General features: G+C 51.9%; 1 pseudogene; it reads left to right on the top strand.

Annotated features, from left to right (window-relative positions):
* Nucleotides 1-717: 717 nt before the first annotated feature.
* The window catches only part of LOC120381580, a 71460-nt pseudogene continuing 50488 nt past the window's right edge, over nt 718-21689 (top strand).

Below are 21689 nucleotides of genomic sequence, written 5' to 3'. Positions count from 1 at the left end.
ACGGCTTTGGCCCAGGTAGCACCCTCAGAAGACTTCCCCAGACTGGCTTAGGGATGCTGGTGTGACCTCGCCTGGAAGCCCCCAAGGAAGGAACTGGGTGGACTAAATGGACAGTGTCCACTTCTATCTGAAGCCTGGCAAGGGAGGTATGTGGATCCCACCAGAAGTTAAAATGGTAAGTAAGGGAGGGGAGGCTTTACGAGAGGACCTGGGCTCTCAGAAACAGCACAGGAGGATTTCCACTTCTGAGCCATGAAAATATAAATTGACTTTTTCCTTTCCAGATTTAGCTAATGTTCAGAAAGGGAATCTAGCGCCTGCCTTCCAGATTTGAACACCCTCAAAATTCAGGAGTGCTCAAGCTCAATTTGGGCAGCTGTTACTTCATTTCTCCCAAATCAAATATGCTGATCCACTATCATTTGCTGTTGAAAAAGTAGGATAAAATTGAGCAACAAATGCTGGGGTCTTCCCAGTGCTCACTAGGGCTGGAATTGCTATTTTCAACAGCCATTACCATTTTTTTTAAGTTTTGCTTGTTTAAAAGGAAGACAGTGATATTGCACTGACAAATCCCCCATAGAAACAAAGAATGGAACAAAAGAATAATAAAGGCACCTCAAGTTTTCCTCATTTATGTAGGACAGTCTTATAAGATGGATCCAGACATCTTCCAATCACACAAGCTGAAAATTATTCCACTTTACTGCAGTAACCATGCGGGAACCAGTCCTGTATGTGTTCTGTGCGCATCCAAAATCCCTGCTGAACTCAGAAGTGCCTTGCTTTTGTGACTATCTCACCTGATATGTTCAGCCCTTGTAAGGGAAGCAGGTTCACATTTAGTAATTGGGTGGGAAGCGTCTCAGAAAAAGTTAGGTGCTGTAGGAGGTGTTGCTTATTCACTAGGTAATGTGAGACCTTCCTGTTACACTAGTAAACCAGTGCCGCACAGCAGGCACTTTGTTCCTGGAGTCTAGAATGGGGCCTTTGCGTCTATACACAGCCCATTAAAGACAATGAAAAGCCTCCCACTCACTTCAACAGGCTTTGGCCAGAACTGGTTATACACGGGGTAACCCCACTGTCTTCACAGGGTCCTGGTCTCACAGCGGAGGGGGGGCATGTGAGCTTGTTGCAGAGCTGCTGCTCCGGGACGGGAACCTCCTGGCACCCCAGCCTCCACAATCACTCAGGCTGCACTTTCTGCACGACTAGGTACTGGCTGGGGGGGCGTGGGAATTGGTGGCCTCTGCTGCAGGTGATGGGAATCGCAGGTATTTTAAGCCATGGCCTAGAGGAGGGATTGCCTAACTGCAGAGTCTGCAGCTGCCTAGGGCCAGGGCTGAGGATTTAGAGTCCCTAGTGCTGCCGTTGCAAGGTTCAAGCAATGCCGTGACTGGTGACATGGGGGGGTGGGTACTGGAGACATGGCTAGAGAAGGTCTGAATGAGGAAGGAGATAAATTTGTGGGGAGTTTCCTTGATCACTATGAAAGTTCTGCTCACTGTGGACACTGGTAAACCCACATGGGTGTACAGCTCAATGAGAAAACCTGGGGGCTGAGGGAGCTGTGTATGGCAATGCATATAGTCATGGAGAGGTGTGTGATCAAAATGAAAAATGTCTCTGAGGTTCAGTACTGGGTATGCTATGGCACCAATGGCACAGCCCCACCAGGCCCATACTCGGAGCCCACAGTGACTACATAGGGGCCCACAAATATGTTTGGTACCAGGACCCACAAAAGGTTAATCCGGTCCTGACTGCCTGAGCAGTACTTCAGTCCCACATTTTTGGGTGGACCAACCACAGTGGGAGCTGCAGAGCCCTCCCCCGCAAAACACACCCACCCACCCACCCCCCGGTGTTGGGAGGGGAACAGGAGAAAGGACAAAAGAAGCAAGAGATGAAGCGGAGGGAGGGAGGGATGGATGGAGGAAAAGGTGAAACAAAAAGGACAAACCCCAATGTCTCCAGTGATTCTAAGGGACAAAATCCCAGGTGTGCAATAAAATTATGCCTCCTTAAGCTCGTGTTTTCCATGCCTAGAATTCAACTCCCACCAGATGGATCAGACTGAACAGGTTTCAAACCTCCAGGAGGCTCTTACCTTCTAAACAGGGATGGCTGTTTTCCAGTAAAATCACTGAAAGGGAAGAAGAAAACTCGAAAGAGGTTCCTCCTGCGCTCACGTCCGTGAACCCGAATACTCCCTCAGTCCTAAAAGAGAGACCTGGAGAAGGAGACTTGCTGCAGCAAAGCCACAGGGGTCTCTGAGGTTTCCCTGGCCCCTGTCCTGCCTGGCTAATATCAGCATCTCTCTGTGAGGTCACCATCTCCCCACCACCTTGGACCAATAGTCTGAGATCCTGCAAAAGGCCTTTGTGATCTCACTGCCGCACCACTCCCTGGCTGTGCGGCAGTGACATCACTTTGGAGGTTTGAGCTACTCCCTGTGGATCACCCCACTCAAGGAGCTTTTCTGCAGAGCATCCTCAGATGTCTGAGCACACGAGTGCCATGGCAACGAACTGACACACGTGACACCAAAATGAGATCATTAATATACTAACCTAGAGGAGAAGGACACTGCAGCATTAGTAGGGGAGAACCCCCTACTGAACATGCATTACACCTAGCAGCGTCAGCAGAACATATCGGCTACACAACTAAAGAAAGGGATCTGCACGTGGCTGTAGACCAGTGGCTCCCAACGCGGTGGCCATGAGTGCCATGGCGCCCGCCAGGGCATTTATGTGCACCCACCTACTGCCCAGCAGGGGAGAGAGCTGTGGCCCTGCGCCTAACGGGGACAGAGAACTCAGGCTGCAGGCGCTGGTGCTCTCTGTCCCTGGCAGGCGCGGGGCTGCAGCTTCTCTCCGGCTTCTCCGGGGTTGCAGGCTGCGGGCGCCGGTGCTCTCTGTCCCTGGCAGGCGCGGGGCTGCAGCTTTTCTCCAGCTTCTCCGGGGCTGCAGGCTGCGGGCGCCGGTGCTCTCTGTCCCTGGCAGGTGCGGGGCTGCAGATTTTCTCTGGCTTCTCCGGGGCTGCAGGCTCCAGTGCTCTCTGTCCCTGGCAGGCGCGGGGCTGCAGCTTTTCTCCGGCTTCTCCGGGGCTGCAGGCTGCGGGCGCCGGTGCTCTCTGTCCCTGGCAGGCGCGGGGCTGCAGCTTTTCTCCAGCTTCTCCGGGGCTGCAGGCTGCGGGCACCGGTGCTCTCCGTCCCTGGCAGGCACAGGGCTGCAGCTTCTCTCGGGCTGCGGCCGCCGGTGCTCTCTGTCCCTGGCAGGCGTGGGGCTGCAGCTTCGAAGCTGGAGAGAAGCTGCAGCCCAGCCCCGGCCGGGAACAGAGAACTCTGGGGCTGCAGGCTTCAGTCTATGTTAAAGGAAGGATAATAAATATATTTGGACCAGCAGTTCAACAATGTTTTACTTTTTTAAAAATAAAGAAGATGAAAATTGTTTATATTTATTTTGTAAAATATTTTGTAGATAAAAAGGAGCAAATTGACATGGGAAGGTGAAAGAGTAATTGCTGAATAATTTAGTTAATACCTTTTACATGTAAAATTACTGTTTTTATCTTATGGATTCATATATTATGTAATATTAAATGACTTTTTTTGTATATTTAATGTACAAACAGAAAATAAGCCTTGAAAAATGGTTGGCGCCCGCCACACTCTTCTGAAAACCTGAATGTGCTACTGGCCACAAAAAGGTTGGGAAGCACTGCTGTAGACAGATCAATGCAAAGCTCCACTCACTGCACAGCGGCCAGCAGAAAAGCGAACGTGTTCAGATCCACAAGGAATGGGATGGAGAATAACACGGAACGTTTGTATATAAATCACGGGGGCAGCCTCGAATATCCAGGGACCACCATGGCTACTACAGCACCGCACACGGGATATTTTAAATCTATCCTTGAGAACTGGGGAAGAAATAGGTCTAAAAAGAAATATTTGATAATGAGAGAAAAGCACCCGGTTCTGAAGAGATTTTATACCAAGTAAGTGACAGTAGTTGGACAGTGTGACGGGATTGTATATGGAAGTTCCATAAACAGACAGTAATAATTCCCCCCCACACCCCCACCCTTCACATGGGTAGCAGGGAGCCCTGTGGGGAGGTGCTTTAAGAGGGTACGTGACGGGAGTATGGAGCAGGAGAACTCCCTGGCAGTGGGGAGGAGGCAGCAGCAGGGCGGGCGGGTGACTGGCAGCTGGGGTGTTGCTGGGCAGGGGGGGCACCAGCAGCAGAGGTGGGTGGGTGACTGGCAGCTGGGGCGCTGGGCAGGGGCAGCAGCAGGGCAGGCGGGTGACTGGCAGCTGGGGCGCTGGGCAGTGGGGCAGCAGCAGGGCAGGCGGGTGACTGGCAGCTGGGGGCGCTGGGCAGGGGGCAGGTGACTGGCAGCTGGGGCCTGGGCGGTGGGGCAGCAGCAGCAGGGGCAGGTGACTGGCAGCTGGGGGACGCTGGGCGGGGCAGCAGCAGGGTGGGGTGACTGGCAGCGGGGGCGCTGGGGGGCAGCAGGGCGGGGGTGACTGGCAGCGGGGGCGCTGGGCGGGGGCAGCAGCAGGGGCGCTGGGCAGGGGGCAGCAGCGGGGGCGGGTGACTGGCAGCTGGGGGCGCTGGGCGGTGGGGGCAGCAGCGGGGGCGCTGGGGGCAGCAGCGGGGCGCTGGGGGCAGCAGCGCGGGGCAGCAGCCGGAAGGTGGGGCGGTGGGCGAGGGGGCAGCGGGGGCGCTGGCGCAGCAGGAACAGGCCGGTGGAACCTGGGGCCGGACAGTCTCCGGGGCACTTTCCTCCGGTCCCTTCCCGGCCTCGCTGCGGGCAGAGCCCGGCCCCGCCTCCCCCCCACAGGCCGCTGCGTCTCGGGCCCCGCGAGCTGCTCCCGGGGTCTCGGGCTCTGGCGCGAGGGGGACGCGCCCCGGCCGCGGGCAGGGACCGGCACATGGGAGGGGGCTGGGGGCTCCGGGCGGGGCCGCTGCTCCCCAGCCGGGGCGGGTCTGAGAGGCGCCGGCTGGGGGCGGGGTCTCTGCGAGGGGCGGGCATGAGATGAGGCCTCCCTTACCTGGGCGGCGGAGGGCGGAAGCGCCCCCGGTGCAGGCTGGGAGACGTAGTTCTTGGCTCTCCTGGAAGCGGAAGTGACGTCGGCACAGGAGCCGGAGCCGGGCTGCGCTAGAGCGTTGGGCGCTGGGGCTCTGCCTGGCGCGCGCGGGGCCGTTGGAGCCTCTCCCGGGCCGGAGAAGGGTTGGTGCCGTTGGAGCTCTGGGCATGCGCAGATCGCGGCGGGAGAGCCCTTCATTAACCCCCCCGTGCCCGGCCCGGGCCCTGCCCCGCTGGAGCCGCCCTGGGGCCGCCCCGGGCTCCGCCCGCCCCGCTGCGGAGCTGCAGCCTCCAGGCCCCGGAGCGAGCCCCGGGGGCGGGGCGGGGCGGGGCGGGGCCGGGCGGTGACTCTGCCCCAGTGCCCGGGGGGGACCCGGCATCTCGCCGCGCCGGGATCGGCGCCCGGGGGGGGGGGGGCAGCGCCCGCGGGGGGCTCGGAGCTGCTGCCCCCACAGGAGCCCAGCGCCCCCCGGGCCCGGCCAGGCTCTGCCCTGGGGCCCCGCGGGGGGTGCCGGGGGGAGGGGCCCGGCCCCACTGGGGTCCCTGCGTGGGGCCGGGCGGGGCTGGGGGCGGGTGAGACCGGGCTGGGGCGGGCGGGAACTGTCGGTGCAGCCCGGACATGGCGGGGGGGGGGAGCCGGTGACCCCCGAGGAGCGGGGAGAGAAAGGGGGGGGGGCTGAGAACCCCGCGGAGTTACCGCTGGCCCCGCCCGTGGGGACCCCCCTTCCCTCCCGTCCTGCCCCCTTCCACCACATCCAGCCACGAGCAGCACCCTGGGTGACCCCCCCTCCCCAACCCCCTGAGAAGTGCCCTGTCCCCCCACCCCGATTGTGCCCCATTTTCTCTCCCCTTCGCCAGTGGCCAGTTCAGGTCTCAGGTTTGGGGGGTTTCCCACATTTCCACCTGCAGGGATTTGTCCTTGTGCGGGTGGGAAATGGTTCCCGCGAGTGATTTATGAGCTGGGCAGAGGGTGATGGGCAGAGGCTGGGGGGGCCCTGAGACAGGGACACCTCTGGGCTGGGCTGGGGGGGCCACGCTCTGCTGGCAACGGGGCCTGGGAAGGGCCCGGGAGGGAGGACCAAGGGTTCCCCCCCCCCCACTGCCCAGCCCCACGTTTCCCAGTGCCAGCTACTTCCCCTCCCCCACCCTGCCCAACCCAGCAGCCCCCCCCCCCACTTGCTAGTCACATTCCCAGACCCCACTGCCAGCCCCTCCCCACTGATAGTGACTTTCTGACTCCAGCCCCCTCCTTTCCCCTGTGAAAAGACATCACCCAGGGATCCCTGGCGGCCATGTGAGTGTGAGGCAAGAAGAATCCATCCCATTCTGTTGTTGATTGAATATCCCTGTATAATCCCCTCCAATTTCCCATCTTTTCTCTTGAACTGTTAAATGGTGACACAAAATCTCCCCACGTGATGCTTGTCCCTTATATTGGCAAATATTTAGTTTGTGCCCCATTTTCTCCTCAGTTCTAAAATACTGATATCTAATGCTCAAAAATCTTCCCGCTTTTCTCCCCAGGTGTGTGACTGAGATCAGGGCTCTTATCGTACTGAGCGTGTCCCTGTTCTGCCAGGCAGTGCAGAGACCCCAACTGAGATCTGGGCCCTGTTCTGCCAGGCGCTGAAGAGACCCCAGGTGAGATCAGACCCCACTGTTGTGCGAGGTAAAACTGAGACCTGGACCGAGATCACGGCCCCCCTTGTGCCAGGCAGCAAACGGCTGCGACCCAAACTGCTGCCTCCGTTGTGCTGGGCACTTCAGAGACCTCGACTGAGATCTGTGTCCCTGTTGGGCCTGACACTGCACTGACCCCGACCCAGATCACGCCCCACCACTGTACTGGGCACTGCACAGACCCTGGCAGATCCTGCCCCCACATTTTACCAGTTGCTGCATTCATTCATCATTCATGCCCGTCACCCCAACCGGGGTATGGGCCGCCAACAACAGATCTCCATAGTCTTCTATCCTGGGCCATTCGCTAGAGTTGCTAGCCCCACGCCCAACCCTCCTCCTTTACCCTGACTTGGGACAGGCAGATGGCCCCAAAGGACCTCTCTGGTGGAGTTACCAGTTGCTGCAGGGACCCAAAACAAAATCCAGGATCCTGTAATGCCGGGAGTTGCAGAGTCCCAGACTGAGGTCAGGCCCCTATTGTGCAGGGCTCTGCACAGACACCGAGATCAGGGTCCCCATTGTGATAGGTGCTGAACAGACACCAAGGGTATCTCTACCCTGCCACTAAAAACCCCAGCTGGCCCATGCCAGGTGACTCAGGCTCACAGGGCTCGGGCGAAGGGGCTGTTTAATTGCAGTGTAGATGTCTGGGCTCAGGCTGGGGCCAGGCTGTAGGACCCTGCGAGGTGGGAGGGTGCCAGACCTTGGGCTGCAGCCCCAGCTGGAACATGGACACCACAATTAAACAGCCCCACAGCCTGAGCCGTGTGAGCCTAAGTCAGTGGGCACGGACCAGCCGCCGGTGTCGAACAAGTTTGCATGGAGAATTTGGGGCAAAACTGGGAACTGAACCCAGATTGTTTGAATTCTTGCCTCTCCCCTTAACCCCAAGCCCAGCGTGTGTGTGTGCAGCATTGTTTTGGTCAGTGTTTGCCTTGCATTGGCTTCCAAGGGAGGCTGTGGAATTTCCTTCACTGGAGGGTTTTAAGACCAGGTTAGAGATACACCAGTCTGGGAATGTCTAGGGATAGTTGGTTCTGCCTCAGCACAGGGGGCTGGAGTAGACACCCTCTCAAGATCCCTTCCAGGCCTACACTGAAATAATTCTCTTTTGTGCTGTGTCCTGTTCTACGCTGAGCTGTTTTGCATGGGGCCATTTGGAACTGTGATCGCACCATGCTGTGTAGCAGTTTTATGGTGAATTGTTTTGCCTCAGCTTGTTTGGTGCCTGTGCTGTGTCGGTTTGAGCTATTTTCCATTGTCTGCTTTTGCCCTAGGATGTCGTCGTTTGCATCGTATTGCCTTCTTTTCCTTTGTATTGTCATTCTATGCTGTGGAGTGTAGGTTGTGGTTTTTTTTCCCCCTGAATTGCCTGACGTTATGTTGTGGTGAGTTTTATTCTGTATGTTGCGTTTTTATATGTATATATTGCATCGCATCCTAGACATGTAGGGCTAGATAGGGCCTGAAGATGTCATCAAGTCCAGCTCTCTCTGCCGAGGCAGGTCAAGTATATGTAGATTATCTCTGGCAGAGCGTTGTCCTACCTGTCCTTAAAAACTTCCAGGGACAGAGACTCCCCAGCCTGCCTTGTAAGACTATTCCAGAGCTGACCTGCCTTAGCTCTGGGGACACCCATACAGAGTTTAGTGGTGAGAAGCTCTGGAGAGAGAGGAGACCCCAGTGAGTGGGCAGCTGGGTAAAGAGACTGAAGTTGGGAGGAGAAACATTGACGTGTCCAAGGTCACCCAGGCTGTCCGTGACCTAGAAATAGGTTCTAGTGCCACCGTACTGCTGTTTCTGAAGGTCTCTGCCACACTGATGTTTTAGGCACTGGTGCAAACCCTTAGTGTAGACAGAGTTTACACTAGTGCACTCTGATTGGTACTAGTGCACCATGTCCTAGTTTGAAGGTTTGAGGTGGGGGTGGGGGGGGAAGTGACCTCACAGAGGCCTGGGATTGGCTGAACAGTGCAGCTGGGAAGGGAGGGGCAGCAGTGAGTGCTGGAGGTATGAGCCAGGAGCACAGCCCCACAGGGCTGGACACTGACTTCTCCTGACCCAGGGGACACCCCCCCCAGTGAGGTGGTTTGCCCGTGGATGCACAGGCTGTCTTGGCAGGGCAGCTCAGCTGCAGTCCCTGCACACCTCTTCCTGCAGCCTAATACAGTGTGCTCTGGGGGCCTTCCCAAGCTGCGGGTGACGGGGCTCTGGAGCTAACAGGGTCTGTTCCTGGCTCTGTCACGGACCTGTTCAGTGACCATGGGGAAGTCACAGCCCCTCTCTATGTAACGCTGTCTCCAGTGACTCGAGAGCACGAGCAGCAGCCTCGGGCAGACTGGTAAGAAGCAGGGAACTAACCCCAAATTGGGTGTGAGGTCTGTATGGAGATTTCACCAACCAAGTATCCAGTGTAAACGCTTCAGGCTCTGTAACAGCATTAACATGGAATCACAGACAGTCCCCTTGGGTGATCCCATATATCTTTCTGAGCTCCCCTACACACATGCTATAAAAACTGCACTGCCCACGTGGGCCACAATAACTGGTTTTCTGCATATAAAAGCCAGGGCTGGCCTTAGGGGGCAGCAAGCAGGACAACTGCCTGCGGCCCCATGCCGCAGGGGCCCCCACAAAGCTACATTGCTTAGGCTTCGGTTTCAGCCCGGGTGGTGGGGCTCAGGGCCCTGGACTTCAGCCCCATGCGCTGGGACTTCAGCTTTCTGCCCTGGGCCTCAGCGAGTCTAATGCCGGCCTTGCTTGGCAGCCCCCTGGAAGCTGCTCACGGCCCCCCAGGGGGCCCCAGACTCATGGCTGAGAACCCCTGCCTTACCCCACGAATCACAGCAATGTTCAGGTTACTGCCAGGCCCAAAGGACCAGTGACTTCCTTAGGTCAATTGAATCTTAGATCTTCCAACAGAGACAACACTTGTAGCCAGTCCTGTCATAACCTGTATTAAGACTTATTTAAAAGGAAAGGAGAGTTGTTGATGAAGTTAAAGCAGGTAATCCTATAGATGCAGATGAGTTACAGTCTTAAATTTCAAAGGTAATAGAAGCTTCTATAATAAGCAAGCTCTGCATATTTTTTAGGGCTAACCCCGGCTAATCAGCTGGGGATCTCGTGCTTATGCCTAGAAACTCCTCCCACCCCCCCGAGTCCAAGCAGCATACAGATAATCAGTTCCTTCTGTATGGGGTTTTTTATTCTCTTCCTGCCATGTGCTCTGAGCTGCAGAGTCAGCTACTGGGAAGTCAAGAGCACAACAACGGTCTTTTGTCGTCTTTAACATCCCATAATAGTCTATCTGGTGTTGATGAACCTTTCCTGCCAGGCAGGATGTAATGCATTCGGTTGTCAACCAGCACTTCACCTAGGTAAAGTCTCTCTCCTGTCTGGTGATTTACAGAGCCACAGAGGCTCCCAATGCAACTAGTCAGATATTAACCCAGGCAGAAACTCACAAGCATTCAATAAAGTGTAAACTTATTTTTATAATCCTAATACTAACACAGGTGAGTCAGACTGATTCCAGCGATGCGTTTGTCCCTGTTCCGTGAAGACATGGGGGCTTTTGCAAGAGCTAACACCTCATCTGCCAGTGTCACAGGCAGGCTGAGCAGGGATGGTGTCTCTAGCCTCTGTTTGCCAGAAGCTGGGAATGGGTGACGGGGGGGATCATTTGATGGTTACCTGTTCTGTTCATTCCCTCTGAAGCACCTGGCATTGGCCACTGAGCTAGATGGACCATTGCTCTGATGCAGTGGGCAGCTCTTATGTTCACAGTCTGTATGAGGAGTATCTACTCATTGGGACTCACTGGGGAGCCACAGAAAGGAACAAGATGTGCTGAGGCAAGAAGGCCCAGTCTCAGAGCCCCCGGGGTCATGCTTGCCAAAGGCTAAAACTAGGCCCAGCCCATGAAAGGGGCACTGCCAGGAGAGACTCTACAAAGGCTAAAGCATCAAACAACTTAGTTAACCTGAGAGAGCTGCCTTGGGGACAGTGACAGGGAGAATCCCCCGAGTGACTCCTTTGATTCTGCTCTTCTCTGGCCTTTGGTTCATAGAATCATAGAACTGGAAGGGGCTTTGGAAGGTCATCTAGGCCAGTCCCCTGCACTCAAGGCAGGACTCATTGTTATCTAGACCATCCCTGAGGTGTTTGTCCAGCCTCCTCCTAAAAATCCCCAATGATGGAGATTCCACAACTTCCCTACGCTATTTGTTCTGGAGTTTAACCACTCTGACAGTTAGGAAGTTTTTTCCTAATCTCCATCCTAAATTGCCCTTGCTGCAATTTAAGGCCATTACTTCTTGTCCTGTCCTCAGAGGTTAAGAACAATTTTTTCTTCCACATCCCTGTAACAACCTTTTATGTACTTGAAAACTATTATCATGTCCTCTCTACTCCAGACTAAACAAACCCAATTTTTTCAATCTTCCCTCATAGGTCATGTTTTCTGGACCTTTAATCATTTTTGTTGCTCTTCTCTGGACTTTCTCCAATTTGTCCACATCTTTCCTCATATGTGGCACCCACAAATGGACACAGTACTCCAGTTGTGGCCTAATCCGCACAGAGTGGAGTGGAAGAATTACTACTTGTGTCTTGCTTACAGTACTCCCTCAAATACATCCCAGAATGATGTTTGCCTTTTGCACTGTTGACTTATACTTAGCTTGTGATCTACTATGGCCCCCAGCTCCCTTTCCGCAGTGCTCCTTCCTGGGCAGGAATTTCCCATTTTGTACGTGTGCACCTGATTGTTCCTTCCTAAATGAAGCACTTTGCATTTGTCCTAATTGAATTCCATCCTATTTACTTCAGGCCTTTTCTCCAGATCATTTTGAATTTTAATCATAGAATATCAGGGTTGGAAGGGACCATAGGAGGTATCTAGTCCAATCCCCTGCTCAAAGCAGGACAAATCCCCAGACAGATTTTTGCCCCAAATCCCTAAATGGCCCCCTCAAGGATTGAACTCTCAGCCTTGGGTTTAGCAGGCTAATGCTCAAACCACTGAGCTCTCCCTCCCTGGCCTATCCTCTAAAGCACTTGCAACCCCTCCCAGCTTGGTATTGTCTGCAAACTTGGTAAGTATAACAGAGGATGTTACTGGGAGGGTTTCACCATGTCTCAGAGGGTTACACCCTGGTGGGAGGGGGCTAGGCCTGTACTGGAATAAGGTCACTCTGTGCTTCACAGTGTGGCAGAACCTAGAGTGTCCATTAACAGGGAAAAATCAGGGGGGGAATCAGCATGTGGAATGGACAAAAGCCCCCTCTGCATTCTCTCACATTGCCCTTCTCGTCATGGCAGGCTACAGATTAACGTCCACGTTTTGCTCCAGATCATTTCATCCTCCCAGAGGGAAGGAAATGGCTGCAATGGAGCTGGCTCAGGTAAGGTATCAGGGAGCTGGTGGTGGGTTCTGCTTGGAGGGAGAGGAGCAGTACGTGCATAGGAGGGTAGGAGTTGCTGGAGGTGGTGGGAGGCAGGAAATATCTCGGGTGGAGAAAGGGAAGGGACAGGATGTGACAAACCTGCTGAGACTTGTGTACTCTAGGGTGTGATGGGTTGTCACCCCGGGGTGCAGTCTGGGGGGCTTCTGGGAACTGCTGTGTCCTCTAACCCTCAAGCTGGGCTGGCCCTTTTCACACTGTTTTGCTGGAGATTCAGCCAGCCTCTCCAGGCCCTGTTATCACCCAACACGACAGCAGGAGGCACCATGCAGCCAACTAAGCTACCTGAGTGCTTTACCTGAGCCACTCAAGGACAGATAGACGACGACAGCCAATTTCCCAGCTCCCCAACCTTGCACACCTGCTGTAGTATAAATTCAGAATTATACCATCTTATAGTGCACAGGGATCTGTATCATGTAAGCTCATTAATATAGTTCGCCTTCCCCTCGATCTGGGAAAGATGTGCACAACAAGCCTGTGCTAACCAAGCTCAGCTTTTCCCCAAACATTTCACTCAAAATGCACTGATTAAGATAAAGCATAAAACAAGTTTATTAATGGCAGAAAGGTAGATTTTAAGTAATTATTGTTAGAACAAAAAAGGAGCCGGTTGATCCAGAGGTGGATATGAATACAGGCTTCTTTATTGCGTTACTTGTTCCCCTTGACCCAACTATCAAGTAAGCACTGGATTAGCTACATCACATGCCTTTTATCTAAGTTTGTATGTAAACACCTACATCCGTTACAACACCCCAAAACCCCTTATTAAGTAGTAGAAACGCTCATACAATTAGTATACCCACCCCATCCACTGTCACAGTATCATTGAGGCGTTTTTACTTTGAAAATACCGTTCTTTGCAATAATGTGTTGCCACAAATTTCCCTAAACAGCAGTTCTCAGGGTATGGAGGAAGGGTCAATGAGCAGTTCTCGGGGAGGGAGGAAGGGGCCATAAGCCAGGGCTTGTTTATGTAGCTGGGAAAGGAAGGGAGGGGGAGGTAACATTTCTTTTACTTTCTTTCACACAAAGGACATTCATTCCAGCAACTACATTTCTCATGCAGCTGCATCAATGTCAATTCTTACAAGCAACAGAGAAAGGAAAAATATGGCAACTTAATTGTTAAGCAAAGAATTCCTGCCTGCTTATGCCTTTGTCCCCAATGCATGTCAGCACATTAGCAGCTTCCCAGCTGTTTTACTGAACCCTAACGTATCCCAACAATTCTAAGTGATAGCAAACAGATCAAAGGAGATTATTTAGCAGATAACCAAAAGCTCAAACTAAGCCTAACATACTATCTGGATAGAATTTGAATTAGCAATTTCTCACCCTGACTGATGATACAAGCAGTCCCCCAAGTTTCCATACACAAGCTAAAAATCCCTTTACCCTGGGAGCAGCAGTTCCCCCAGTTCAGTCTTTTTTTCCTCAGGTGTTTCCAGGAGTTCGCTTGTGTGGGGAATGAGGCCAAGAGATGATGTCACACCCCACCTTATGTAGCTTTTCCATATGGCGGGAACCATTTGTTCCAAACTAAGTTCCCAGTCCAGTTTGTGGAAAAATATAGGTACCAAAATGGAGTTTGTTGTCATGTGGTGTAGTCACATGTCCTAGCGTGTCCTGCTGAGTCATAGTAGCCATGACTCATAGGCTGGCTGAAACAATCACAGGAAGGCTAAGCTCTTCCACAGTCCATTGTCTTTGTTGATGAGCCATCAGCTCTGTCTGGCTTCTTCGTTGTTGTACCTGAAAGGCTCGTTGTGGGTGTTACCCAGAGTAAGCACATTTGAAATACAGATACAGAGTCAATATCCATAACTTCAAATACAAACATGATCCATGCACACAAATAGGATAATCATATTCAGCACATGACGCATCTTGCACAAAATGCATCATAATTATGTCCTAATCATATTATAACCATACCACTATGCTGAATATGGGGGTGTAGTGTCAGATAAGGCCTAATTTCAAGGCACGGGATTTGGGAATGGAACTTCCCCTCTTTGTGGAACAGGAAATAACCCTCCAGCCAGGGCTGGGACAACTTCCCAGACTCCCAGTGCTGGAGCCTGAATCTACTGGCACTTCATTAGTTACCACCACCCCCCAATCTTTGTGGTAACTGCAAACTTTATCCGTGATGATTTTATATTCTGTTCTAGGTCATTGATAAGAATGTTAAATAGCACACGGGGAAAAAGCAATCCTTGTGGGAACCCGCTAGAAATAAATCCACTCGACCATGGTTCCCCATTTACAATCCCAGTTTTTAATCTGTTTAATGTATGCTGTGTTTATTTTGTATCATTCTAGTTTTTTAGTCAAAATATTGTGCTGAATCAAGTCATATGCCTTACAGAAGTCTAGATATATTACATCAATAATATTAGCTGCAACCAAACTTTTGATCTCATCTAGTAAGGATATCCAGTTAGTTTGATAGGATCTATTTTCTCTAAACCTTTGTTAATAGGTACTAATTATATTACCTTCCTTTAATTCTTTATTAACGAAATCCAGTATCGACTGCTCCGTTATTTTGCTCAGTATTGATATCAGACTGACACTCTTGTAATTAGCTGGATCATCTCTTTTACACTTTTTAGTATTGGCACAGCATTAGCTTAATTCCAGTCTTCTGGAATTTCCCCAGTGTTCCAAGTCCTAATTACAATCAACATTAATAGTCCACCATGCTCCTCCACCAGGTCTTTAAAAACTCTTGGATACAAGTTATCCGGACCTGCTGATTTAAACATGTCTAACTGTAATAGCTGCTGTTTAATGTCCTTGTGAGTTCTTGTTGGAATGGAAAGAGCGTCATCGTCAACATCTTATGATACGAGTACAGCATCTGTTTTTCTCCAAATCCAGGAGAGAACACTTATTGAACACTTTTACCTCTTCTGCATTATTTTTGATAATTCTGCCATTTCCATCTAGTAATTTATCACTACCATTGTTAGGATTAATATACTTTTCAAACCTTCCTTCTTATTTTAATTGATTGGTCATTGATTTCCCTTACCAATTTTCTACAATTCTGACCTTCTAACTCAGGGGTGAGCAACCTTTCAGAAGTCTTCATTTATTCACTCTAATTTAAGGTTTTGAGTGCGCCAGTAATACATTTTAACATTTTTAGAAGATCTTTCCCTGTCTATAATATATAACTAAACTATTGTTGTATGTAAAGTAAATAAGGCTTTTAAAATGTTTAAGAAACTTCATTTAAAATGAAATTAAAATGCAGAGCCCCCCGGACTGGTGGCCAGGACCCGGGCATTGTGAGTGCCACTGAAAATCAGCTTGCGTGCTGCCTTCAGCACCCGTGCCATAGGTTGCCTACCCCTGTGTGACGTTATTGATATAAACTGGGACCATATAGAACATGGTTTGCAACCAAGGTCCTGTAGTGGCACCAAATCTTAGGTAAAGGGGGCCATCTAAGGTGTCCAAGACCAGGTTATGGGTTGCTGGTTATGATTATGCTGTCTATATGTATGTATCATTTTGTAGTTGAAGTTATAAGTATTGGCTTTATACTGTCTGTATTTTGTATTTGTGCTCTGCTTCTGGGTGACATCCCAGACAAGTTGGTGTTAGCTCTGCCTAGCCTGCTTGATGGCCCATTAAGGACCATCAGCTACACAATGGACCCATGGAGAGAAGGCAGACACGCCTTGTAACTCAGCAAAGTGCAGGGACTTGTCCATATGACTCCAGACTCCATTTTGCTGTAATTTTCCACAGTAAGGACAAAGAGGTTCTTACACCTGGAAAAGCCTATATAAGGCTGATGCCTCATGTCCATCTGGTCTTCAATCCTGCTTCTTACCTCTGGAGGGACTTTGCTACAAGCTGAAGCTCTGCACAAAGAACTAATGACCCATCCCAGCTGGGGATGTACTCCAGAGAATTGATTTGAACCTGCAGTTTATGCCATCACTGCTACAAGCCTGAACTAAGAACTTTGCCATTACTGTATGTAATTGATTCCATCTAACCAATTCTAGCTCTCATCTCTACCTTTTTCCCTTTATGAATAAACCTTTAGATTTTAGATTCTAAAGGATTGGCAACAGCATGATTTGTGAGTAAGATCTGATGTGTATATTGACCTGGGTCTGGGGCTTGATTTTTTGGGATCGAGAGAACCTTTTTATTTTACTGGGGTGTTGGTTTTTATAACCATTCATCCCCAGGACGAGAGGCACTGGTGGCGATACTGGGAGACTGGAGTGTCTAAGGAAATTGCTTGTGTTACTTGTGGTTAGCCAGTGGGGTGAAACCGAAGTCCTTCTTGTCTGTCTGGTTTGGTTTGCCTTAGAGGTGGAAAAACCCCAGGCTTGAGCTGTGACTGCCCTGTTTGAGCAATTGGTCCTGAATTGGCACTCTCAGTTGGGTCCCACCAGAACCGCCTCGTCACAGTGGTGTAGTCGTGCTTGGATCCACAGAACCAGGTCAATTAAGCTTTGGGCCAGAACCCCACGCTATCCAAATTCAAAATTTGGGATTGAGAGTTTGGTTGGTTAAAGATCAGTGACCATGAGAGAGAAAGCATCAGCAAAAGCAATGAAACTGCAAGGCCTGATGGACAGCCTGCAGTTTGAACATGAGCAAAAACTGGCAGAAATTCGAATGGAAGAGAAGCGAGCCTTGGCCCAGCTGGAGAAAGAGGCTGCTGAGAGAAAGCAAGAGGCTGCTGAGAGAGAGAAAGAAGCTGCTGAGAGAGAAGAGAAAGCACGTAAGGAGCTGCTGGCTGCTGAGGAGAAAACTCGACAGATGCAACAAGAAACTGCTGGACCCCAGCTTCAAGTCAAAAAAGCAAGGGAAGAACAGCAGAAATTGTATCCTCTTGAAAGTCCAGTTTGTAACAATGTTGGTATGTTGTATAACTCTGAGCAGTTGTCTGGGCGTAACCAAATGTACCCCAACAATGCCACCTCTTATGTCAATGCTGTTACTGTGTGTTCATTAGAGGGTGGCCCCATAAATTGTGCCAGTGCTATGTATGGGAGTGGTAATGGAAAATTCATAGAGAGTGTAAAAGTCAATGGTAAAAGCTGTTAGAGCAAATTATGGCTTCTAACATCACTCTTGTTAAAGCAGATCTGGTCAAAGAGGAAGATTATTTACCAAATTAGAGTGTGACTGTTGTGATCCTCTATGAGTTTACTGTGCGTGTGCCTTTAGCCAGAATCCACCTTGAGTGGAATGGGGCTCAGCATGAAGTGATAGCTGGCGTCAGGAAGTTATTGCCTAAAGATCTTTTAATTGGGGAAAATGTTAAAGCTTTGTTCAGTCCAGGTAGCCAGTCACAGGAGAGGAATGATCTTAAACCTGTGTCTATTGTGGGCAATGGTTTGCCTGAGGTGGGTTGCTCCAAAGGTTTGTCTGTGCCAGGAAGCAGTGTGTCTGTGAGTGGAGTTTCTGAATGTCTGTCTGATGTCTCAGAAGTGAATCTGAAGTTAGATCAAGAGCAGAAAGATCTCATTGGTGAGGAAAATGTTTCTCAGGAGCAGGTTAAAGTAGATGGTCAGGTTAAAGCCCTAACCAGGGCGGCTCTAGGCACCAGCAAAACAAGCTGGTGTCTAGGGCGGCAAAATATAGGGCGGCAAAAGGCTGGGGCTGGGGCCCCAGCTCATCCTGCCGCTGCGAGCGGAGGAGTGGCCTGTCCCCCGCAGCCGGCGCAGGGCCGCGCTACCGGCTCCGCTTGGGGGAGAGGGATGGCCCCTTACCGGTAGCACGGCCCCGCCTGGCTGCAGAAGACGGGCGCTCCTCCTCCGCTGCAGCTGCGTGGCTCCGGGGGAGGGGTGGGGGGGCTGAGCTCCGCCCCGCTCCGAGCCGCGTGGGGAGGGGGTGGGGCTGTGAGCTCCAGGCTCCAGCTCCCTCCGCTGGCGCGAGCTCCCAGCCCCGCCCCCTCCCCACGTGGCTCGGGGCGGGGCTCAGGCCCCGTTGGAGCTCCCAGCCTCGCCCCCTCCCCACGCGGCTTGGAGCAGGGCGGGGTTCAGGCCCTGCCGGCCACACGCTGCAGCTGCTCGGCGACGCGCTGAGGCTCTGGGTGAGGAGGGAGCTGGGGTAAGAGGCTGGGGACAGTCAGGGCACAGGAGGGGCAGAGGTGGGGGTGGGGGCAGGGAATGGGGAGTTGGATTGTGGGCGTTCGGGGTCTGTCAGGACCCCGGGTGGATAGAGGTTGGGGCAGACGGGGAGCAGGGGTGGGTCCCAGGGTGGTGGTTGGGGTCTTTGGGGACGGTGAGGGACAAGGAGCAGGATGGTCGGGGATTCTGAGGGGGGTAGTCGGGGGGCAGGAAGTGGGTGGGGGTCGGATGGGGGCAGGGCCAGGCCGTTTGGGAGGCACAGCCTTCCCTACCCTACAGCTCATCAGCAGTTTGAGGCTTGCAGAAGAGCCGAGCTGTGAGCTTTTCCATTAGGGCCACTGTCCCTGTCACTTCTCAAATGCCAAATTATAGTCTACTTGTAATTTCAGTGCCATAGGGAGATTCGTGTCAGGGGAGGGTAGCTTCATTTAAAATTAGCCACTGGGGGGAAGGGATCACATGAGAAGAGCAATATCCTTCCCAACCCTACCAACGGAGACCCCCCTCCCCCGCATTCCCTGAGGCTCCAGAGGGGTTAATTCAGTGGTTCTCAAACTTTTGTCCGGGTGACCCCTTTCACATAGCAAACCTCTGAGTGCGACCCCCCCCCTTATAAACTGAAAACACTTTTTTATATATTTAACACTATTATAAATGCTGGAGGCAAAGCGGGGTTTGAGGTGGAGGCTGACAGCTCACGATCCCCAGTAATAACCTCGTGACCCCCTGAGGGGTCCTGACCTCCAGTTTGAGAACCCCTGGATTAATTTAATTTTAGCACCCTGTGTCCATTCACATGCATGTGCTATTTCAGTTTTGACAACATAGGCTCATTCCAGATTCTGGAACAAGCTCAAATGCTCAGTTCGTGGAGTATGTACATAGTTTATACTAAAGACAAATCCACAGTAACAGTCTCCAGTTTGCGAGGGACCCCATGGAGCCAGTCTCTAGGAAACAGATAAATGCATGGAGATTAAGTCCATTAATGGCTATTAGCCAGGATGGGTAAGGAATGGTGTCCTTAGCCTCTGTTTGTCAGAGAGTGGAGATGGATGGCAGGAGCGAGATCACTTGATCATTACCTGATAGGTTCACTCCCTCTGGGGCACTTGGCATTGGCCATTGTCAGTAGTCAGGATACTGGGCAGGATGGCCTTTAGTTTGACCCAGTATGGCTGTTCTTATGTTCTAACCTAAATGAATCCAAAGTTATGGAGCCAGATATGAGTCAAGGAAGCCAGCAGAGTATCAGAAACCTGGAAAAATCTCTGCTTGGATGGGCTCAGGCGTTGGGTCACAAGCTGAGGTGGTTCCAAAGGTTTGGATTTTTTTTTAAGCAGAATTTTTTTATTGTTCCTTTAAACAATCAAACACAGCAAGCAGCAAATATTTGGCCACACACTTCTGAAACCCCAAATCATGTTCAGGTTTTGGCAGATTTATTTCAGCTTTTTCAATTAGAAAAACCACAACAAATTTTGAAAGAAAGCAGACATTGTCTGATTTGTTTCTGCTTTTTAAAAACCCCTAGTTTTCGATCCAAAAAAGTTTTGATGGAAAATATTTGTACAACCTTTTTAATGAGCTTTAGTGCCTTTTAGCACTAGCTGATGCTGAGAACCAGTGATACCTTGTAAAGGTGACTTGAAAAGAAATTCTCAAAACTGGGTTTGTGCTGAGATGCAGAAGGTTTTTAAATGTTTATTTTTCCCGGGGCAAACGAGCGGGGGCGGGAAGTGTGGCAGTTTTCCCCAGGCCCCACAGGGGCCCCCATGTGAATACAGGATTCTAGAGTATTGCAACTTTTTTTTATGGAAGGGGCCCCCAAAATTGCTTCGCCCCAGGCCCCCTGAATCCTCTGGGCGGCCCTGGTTCGTGCTGCTGCAAGCTGAGGAGCAGCCTGTCCTCTGCAGCTGGGCAGGGCCGCGCTACTGGATCCTGCCTAGGGAGTGGGGGTGGCCGCTGACCGCGGGAGAGTGGCGCAAACAAGCTGAGAAGCAGCCCGTCCTCTGCAGCCAGGGCAGGGCCACGCTACCGGCTCCGCCTTGGCAGTGGTGGCTGCCAGTAGCGCGGCCCTTCCCCGGCTGCAGAGACCGCTCCTCCTCGGCTTGTCCTCGCCGCTCTCCCCCAGGCAGCGGCCACCCCCCAGGCAGGAGCCGGTAGTGCGTCCCTGGTCCGGCTGCAGAGGATGGGAGGGACATGATGCCCGGGCGGGCCGCTCCTCCTTGGCTTGTCCCCGCCTCCTCCCCTCTGCGCCGCCTCCTGCCAGGGGACGGGAGAGGGGAGCAGAGCGGCAGCCCGGGCTGAGCTCATGCCAGGGCCAAGGCGAAGACCAAGGATGAGCGGGGCTGGGATCCAGCAGCAGCCCCAACCCCTGGCCCTGGGAGCGGTGGTGACTGGAGCTGAATCCGCCTTGGGCCAGATCTGCAGCAAGGTGAGAGTTGGGCCAGGCAGGAGGGTTTTGTTAAAATTAAATGTTAAAATTACATTAGTAGGAAATGGTTTTGTTTCACTAACTACAAATTCTCTGTTTTCATTTTTTTTTTAATTTTAAACAGTCAAAACAAAACTGCAAAGTGCAAACATATGTAAAAGCAAAAAAAATTCGGCGGGGGGGGGCAGCCAAAAATGTTTTTGCTTGGGGCAGCAAAAACCTAGAGCCGGCCCTGGCCCTAACTGAGGAAGGAGAGGGTAGATCTGTAATGGGTAATGGATTGGTGGCTAGTACAGCTTGTAAAAGTGAACCTGAAATGGGTAACTGTGATTTGCTGGAAGTAGCTCAGTGTAGTGAAAAAAGCAGCAGCTTATCTGTTGGGAGTGGCCATGTGTCTGGTAAGAAAAATCTGGATGAGCCTAGGCAGCCTTGTGAGCTGATGGCTTTGTCTAGTCAGCAGTGTGGGAAGACAGGGATAGTGGAAGATGAGTGGCCCTGTGCCTTACCTGTTTCCTGTGTGGAGAAATGTGACAGTGGAGGGAATGTGCCTGTGTCTGTCAGGGGTATTGACTTGCCTATGGAGGAAGCTGCCCCAGTCTCCAAGCAGTTGTCTGTGAACAGCCCTGTGTGCTGGGACAAGGGAAATGAGATCCCAAGCAGTGTGTCTGGGGAAGGAGAATGTTTCTCCAGCTCTTCTGTGTCTGTGGAGCAGACAGAAGGTGCCTTTCAGCCTGTGATGGTTGAGGGTGGTTCAGTTGTCTCGGAGTTGGTTGTAAATACAGCTAAAGCCCAGGAAGGGAACAGTCCTAAGTTTGTGTCTGCTGGGGAGAATGGCACTGTAACTAGGTTGCATCCAGTTAGTGTCTTAGCAAAATCCCA

This window comes from Mauremys reevesii, linkage group 14, assembly GCF_016161935.1.
Source record: "Mauremys reevesii isolate NIE-2019 linkage group 14, ASM1616193v1, whole genome shotgun sequence".
NCBI lineage: Eukaryota > Metazoa > Chordata > Testudines > Geoemydidae > Mauremys > Mauremys reevesii.
Note: the sequence above shows the minus strand (reverse complement) of the source record. Positions and strands in the feature narration are given on the sequence as shown.